This window comes from Garra rufa, chromosome 17 (genome assembly GCF_049309525.1).
Source record: "Garra rufa chromosome 17, GarRuf1.0, whole genome shotgun sequence".
NCBI classification, from domain to species: Eukaryota; Metazoa; Chordata; class Actinopteri; order Cypriniformes; family Cyprinidae; genus Garra; species Garra rufa.
In genome coordinates, this window is record NC_133377.1 from 43,738,105 (window position 1) to 43,744,390 (window position 6,286).

Genomic DNA, 6,286 nt, shown 5'->3' on the forward strand with positions numbered 1-6,286 from the left:
TACCTTAGCAACTGCATAGCAACACCTTAGCAACCACCCTGGGTACCCTAGAAACCGCATAGCAACCGCCCCGAGTACCTTAGCAACCACATAGCAACACCTTAGCAACCACCCTGGGTACCCTAGCAACCGCATAGCAACACCTTACCAACCACCACGGGTACCCTAGCAACGACATAGCAACACCTTAGCAACCACCCCGGGTACCCTAGCAACAACATAGAAACACCCCAGCAACCACTCTGAGAACCTTAGCATCTAATGCCGAGTTCAGACTGCATGATTTTAGCCCCGATTTTGACTCGCCGACAGGTTTTCAGAAATCGCCGACAAATGCCCGAAATCACAGGCAAATCGCTGCTCATTCACGCAAGTGACAAATGTGTGAAATATCAAAGACGCGATCTGAGAGAATCGTCGGCGATTCAAAATCATGCCGTGTGAAAGGTGATCTGACTGAAAATAACATCGGCGATTACCTACAGCCAATGAGACAGCAACATCCAGGCCAGCGGGAAGTTGGGGGAGGAGTTACGAAGGTATAGACCACAGTATCAACAAGCATAGCTTCGGCTTCTTTTCTTTTCGCTGCAAATGAGTGCACATGCAATTTGTATGACAAGCTTCTTGCGGGCTACCATTTTTTTTTATAATTATCCCAGTCTCACATGAGAACTCACGTGAGAACTTGCACGACTGACCTCACGTTGTTTCCATGTCACTTCTCGCGTGTGTTTGGTTGTGAGATATAGTTTGCGGACCGGGACAAAGTTGTCGGCGATTCTTCCTATTGTAAAGTCATGCAGTGTGAAACCCCCTGTCGCCGATCCATCATGCAGTGTGAACACAGCAGCGACAGAATGCTACCCCAGATAGTCATGCAGTGTGAAAACATCTGTGACGCGATTGCTTTGAAAATCGTGCAGTCTGGAGATTTAATGTATCCTTGCTTCAGGACTCGAATTTTAGCACAAAATTGGGAGCTGACTTGAAGGAATTTTTCGAGATTAATGTTGGTACCACAGGGAGGCTGGGAACAGTATGGGAAGCATCAAAAGCTTTTGTTAGGGGTAACGTAATACAACAGGCTAGCTTGGTAAAGAGACTGAATAAAGAAAAAGTTAAAGACATTGAGGCCAGAATTAAAGTTTTAGATAGGGAATTGTCACTAAAGTTTTCAGATAGTATTTTGAAACAAATTTGTGAGTTGAAATATCAGCTTAATGATATTTACAATAGGAAGGCAGAGTACGCAATGTTTAGGATGCGTACAGCCTTCTATGAGAGTGGAGAAAAGACTGATAAATTGTTAGCAAGACAACTGAAACAAAAGGATGCTAGTTTCTTAATTTCGGCTATCAAAAATGAAAAAGATGAAGTGGTAACTGGAAACATGGACATTAATAAGGTCTTTGAAAAGTTTTATAGTAAATTATATGAAGCAGAGTCATCTCCAGACTGTACTAAATATAGGGATTTTTTCTCCAGAATTACGCTTCCCACCTTGTCTTCAGACCAGCTTGAGATGTTAGATGCGCCAATAGAAGAATCTGAAATAAGGGCTGCAATAATGTCAATGAAGGCTGCTAAGTCACCAGGTTTAGATGGCTTTCCTGCCGAATACTATAAGAAGTATATTGACATTGTTGCGCCAATATTGGAAGGAGTTTATAAAGAAACATTGGCACTGGAGCAAATGCCCCCAACATTCAATGATGCACTAATTACATTAATTCTTAAAAAGGATAAGGATCTTTATGATCCTGGGAGTTATAGACCAGTTAGTTTAGAAAATGTTGATTGTAAAATTTTATCTAAAGTATTGGCATTGAGGTTGGAGGGCATTTTATCCAATATTGTTCATAGTGACCAGGTAGGCTTCATAAAAGGGAGGTCTTCTTCTGATAATCTTCGGTCACTCCTTCATCTCATCTGGAAAAGCCGCAATGAGAATGTTCCGGTTGCTGCTTTTTCATTAGATGCGATGAAGGCATTTGATAGAGTAGAGTGGGGTTATTTAATTCATACGTTGCAAATGTTTGGCTTTGGGCCAACTTTTCTTAAGTGGGTCAAGGTGCTATATTCCGCCCCACGTGCAGCTGTTCTTACAAATGGCATTATTTCTCCCTTTTTTAAATTAAAACGAGGCACTAGACAAGGTGACCCCTTGTCCCCTTTGCTTTTTACTTTGTTTCTGGAGCCTTTAGCAGTCGCAATCAGGAATGAAATAAGAGTGAATGGTGTCCAGTTGGGAGAGAGGGAATACAAGTGTTTTTTATATGCTGACGATATTCTTCTCTTACTGTCAAATCCAAGTACTTCTATACCTGTTGTGATGGATATTATTGAACATTTTTCTCAAATATCAGGTTACAAAGTTAATTGGGAAAAATCAGAGGTAATGCCAGTGTCAGTGGGATGTTCCCTGGCTGATGTGAGTGCTTTTTCCTTTAAATGGATACCAACTGGGATGAAGTATTTAGGTATTAGGCTGTCAAGGGACTTATATGATGTTGTTCAGATAAATATAACCCCTATGTTTCAAAGTGTTAGAACAAACTTTGACAAATGGAAATTGTTAAATTTGTCTTTGTGGGGGAAGGTTAGTGCAATTAAAATGATGGTATCATCAAGGATTAATTATATTTCTATGATGATTCCTGTGGAGTTTCCATTATCCGTATTTAAGCAATACGATCAGTTAGTTAGAGATTTTTTGTGGGAAGAAACCCAGAATAAGTATGAAAAAAATGTTTGCCACTAGAATAAAGGGGGGTTTAGCACTGCCAAATATAGAGCTTTATAATACTGCATTTGAGATGATTAAAATATGTAAGCACTGGTCAGGTGGTAATGTAGAGGGTATAAGCTGGATGGAAATAGAGAAAACTCTGACTTCTCCATTCAGTGTTATTGATGCTTTATCTCAGAAATCTTTACATTTTATGGTGGATGGGGAAGTTAACCCTATATTGGAACACTCACAGCAGGTTTGGAAAAAAGTACATAAGATATTTAATTTGTCCCATTATAAACAAGGCTATTCTTCATTATGGAATAACCCGGCTATTAAGATAGGAAAGAAAACAGTGTATTGGAAGGATTGGTGTAAAAAAGGCCTGAAAACAATTGGTGATTTATATGGACAGAAGGCACTGTATTCATTTCAAGGGTTGAAAGACAAGTTCAAATTATTAGATAAAGGGGATTTCTGGAAATATATCCAATTACATAGTAGTATAAGATCTGTGGAATATAAGGCAGGAGCAGAAGAGAATGTTTTATTAGGGTTTCTAAAAATGTCAAAGTCAGTACAAACTACATCTTTTGTCTATAAGATTGCTGCAAACAACATGTATGGAAAAAGTGATAACTTAAGAATTGTTTGGGAGAAGGACTTGGAGGTGGAATTTGAAGAGGGTGAATGGGAAGCAGTAGTTTCTGGTATAGGGGGTCCTGTGAGAGATGTTAGAAGTAAACTCATACATTACAAGATAATTAATCGATATTACTGGACCCCAGTAAGACTGCATAGGCTAGGATTAATGCAAAATAACCACTGTTGGAAGTGTGGTCATTCTGTGGGCACCTTCTTACATTTAATGTGGGACTGTCATTTGGTGGCTCCATTCTGGACAAGAGTTATTCAAAACCTTGAGAAATGGCTGGGACAATCTCTACCTTATTCACCAAGAGTTTGTCTTCTTGGTGATACATTCACTCTACGGAAGGGGATATCTAAAGCACAGGCTGGGCTAGTTGTTGCAGGATGTATTATGGCTGCGAGACTGGTGTTGCGAAATTGGAAGAACTCTGACACTCCCTCTTTTAAGGATTGGATTGAGCTAATGACTTCTACTGTATCATATGAACGCATGTTGGCAAGACTTCAGGACTCCACCCATACTTTCAATCAGAAATGGGGTAGCTTTTTACATTATTTGGAGAGCATGTAAAGGAAAAATTGAAGGGTTGTCATTTTGGCTGTCTGTTGCATTATTTAATATTTAATATTTATGTTATAATTGTTGTTTTGTTATTATTTTTATTATAATTGGTTTTCATTATTTTCCTGAATGTTGTTTTTGTATTGTGAATTTCATGTTGTGTGGGGTATAAAAGTTCAAAATAAAAAAAGTTCAATGACAAAAAAAGAAAATCGTGCAGTCTGAACTCGGCATAACTTGAAGCTTTTAAAACTACTTTAAACTTCAAACTATTTCAGACTGAAATCTATCTATCTATCTTCAAGCTTTAAAACTGCTGAAAACTTTAAACTATTTCAGAATGAAAACCATCAAACTTAAAACTTTTAAACTATTTAGGATAAAATATAAAACTCTGCTGTGTGTTTTTAAAGCAGTGCATGGAATAGCTCCTGCTTATGTATCTGAGCTTATTGCTCTTCATCAAGCACCTAGGTCTTTAAGGTCAAATAATAAGTTTTTGCTTTCCGTCCCTCAATCTCATTTAAAGTTTAAAGGTGATCAGGCTTTTGCTGTAGCGGGTCCAAACCTCTGGAATAGTCTGCCTCTTGAACTAAGAGAGATCGCTTCTTTGAATGTATTTAAAGTTAGTGTTAAAAATTATTTCTTGTCATTAGCCTTTTGAGAGGTTGGGCTAGTATTTGTATTTCAAGTTGCATGTTGTTTTTATGTGTTGTTGTTGTTATGTGTTTGTTTTTTAAGATGCTGATTGTACAGCGCTTTGGTCTGCAGGTGCAGTTGTAAAGTGCTTTATAAATAAAGTGAAGTGAAACTTTTTAAACTTATTCAAACTTCTTTAAACTTCTTTAAACTTCTTTAAACTTTCTGGTCCGGCTTTCTCAAGCCAACTTAAAGTTTGTCTTGACAAACTTTTTTATCTAGTTGTTATTGTTTTTGATATTTTCATGATTCAGATAGTTTCAAAAATATGTTTGCAATGCATGAGTTATGAAAATATGACAATATATGTTTGCAATACATGAATTATGAACACATGACAATATATGTTTGCAATACATGAATTATCATATTTTCATAATTCATGTATTGCAAACAAATATTGTCATATTTTCATAATTCATGTATTGCAAACATATATAAGAGATGATAGCCGGGGCAAATCAATGGTGCGTTCCGATCGACAGGGTCCCTACGCAGTGTTCACTGCTCCCTACTCCCTTAGCACAGTATATCCCCTGAAGTGGACTTCGCTGACAATAATCGCTCATTTGGAATGCCCTGGAACGTTATCAAAGCAAATCAATGGCAGGATCACGCAGATTATGATTTAACGTAAATAAATATTGAAAATTATCTTCCTTTCAAATTTAAATACATATAAACTTAAATATTTTATAAGTATAGTCAAAATGTATTTGTTTAGACCGTTAACAGATTGTAGTGGTCTTATCTCGCGCATTTTCTTAACCACACGCAACCTATATTTAACTATCCTGTGGTAACGTTAAATAAACAAAATAAAACAAGACAGAGCCTCACCTTGCCGGTTTTACTTTCATTTATACAATACAGTATGCAAATGTAACATGAATCACCATAACAAAGACTTCGAAGTCAGAGTGTGTGTGTGGTTTATATGAAGTCAGTAATGAGGTGCAGGTGTGTGTGTGTGTGTGTGTGTGTGTGTGTGTGTGTGTGTGTGTGTGTGTGTGTGTGTGTGTCACTCCCAGGATGGACTGTGGGAGATGGAGTCCGAATATGGCCGAATTAATATTCAGGGGAGGGTTCCCTCTGGTGGTACGGAAGAGAAGGAGGTCTGGGAGCCTTCTCCGTTACACATACATTTATCTTGACCTCAGGACTTGGTTTTTGCTCTGATCTGCATTTTCAGCTGTTAGACCTTTTCTGAGAGGTGTGTGCCTTTCTAAATCAGACTCATTCAAATGAATTTGCCACAGTTTAACATCTAGAAGCAATGTGAATGCTCCCGAGCTAAATTTCGAGTGTCCCAGAAAAGGGTGTGAATACTTATGCAACGGGAACTTTTCAGTTTTTTATTTCTAATGAATTTGCACAAATGTTAAAAACCTATTTTTTATTTATTTATTTTATTTATTTATTTTTTGCCATTTTTTGCCATTATGGAGTAGGGAGTGTAGATTGACGTGGGGAAAAAAAACTAATGTAAAGTAATTTAACATAAGGCAGCAACAAAAAAATGTGGAAAAAATAGTGTATGAATACTTTTGCAAGGCACTGTACAAAGAAATTTCTGCCTTTAAAATTATTGTCTGAGTACAAGGTTTTATTTATTTATTTTCAGTTTTGCACCCTGTTTT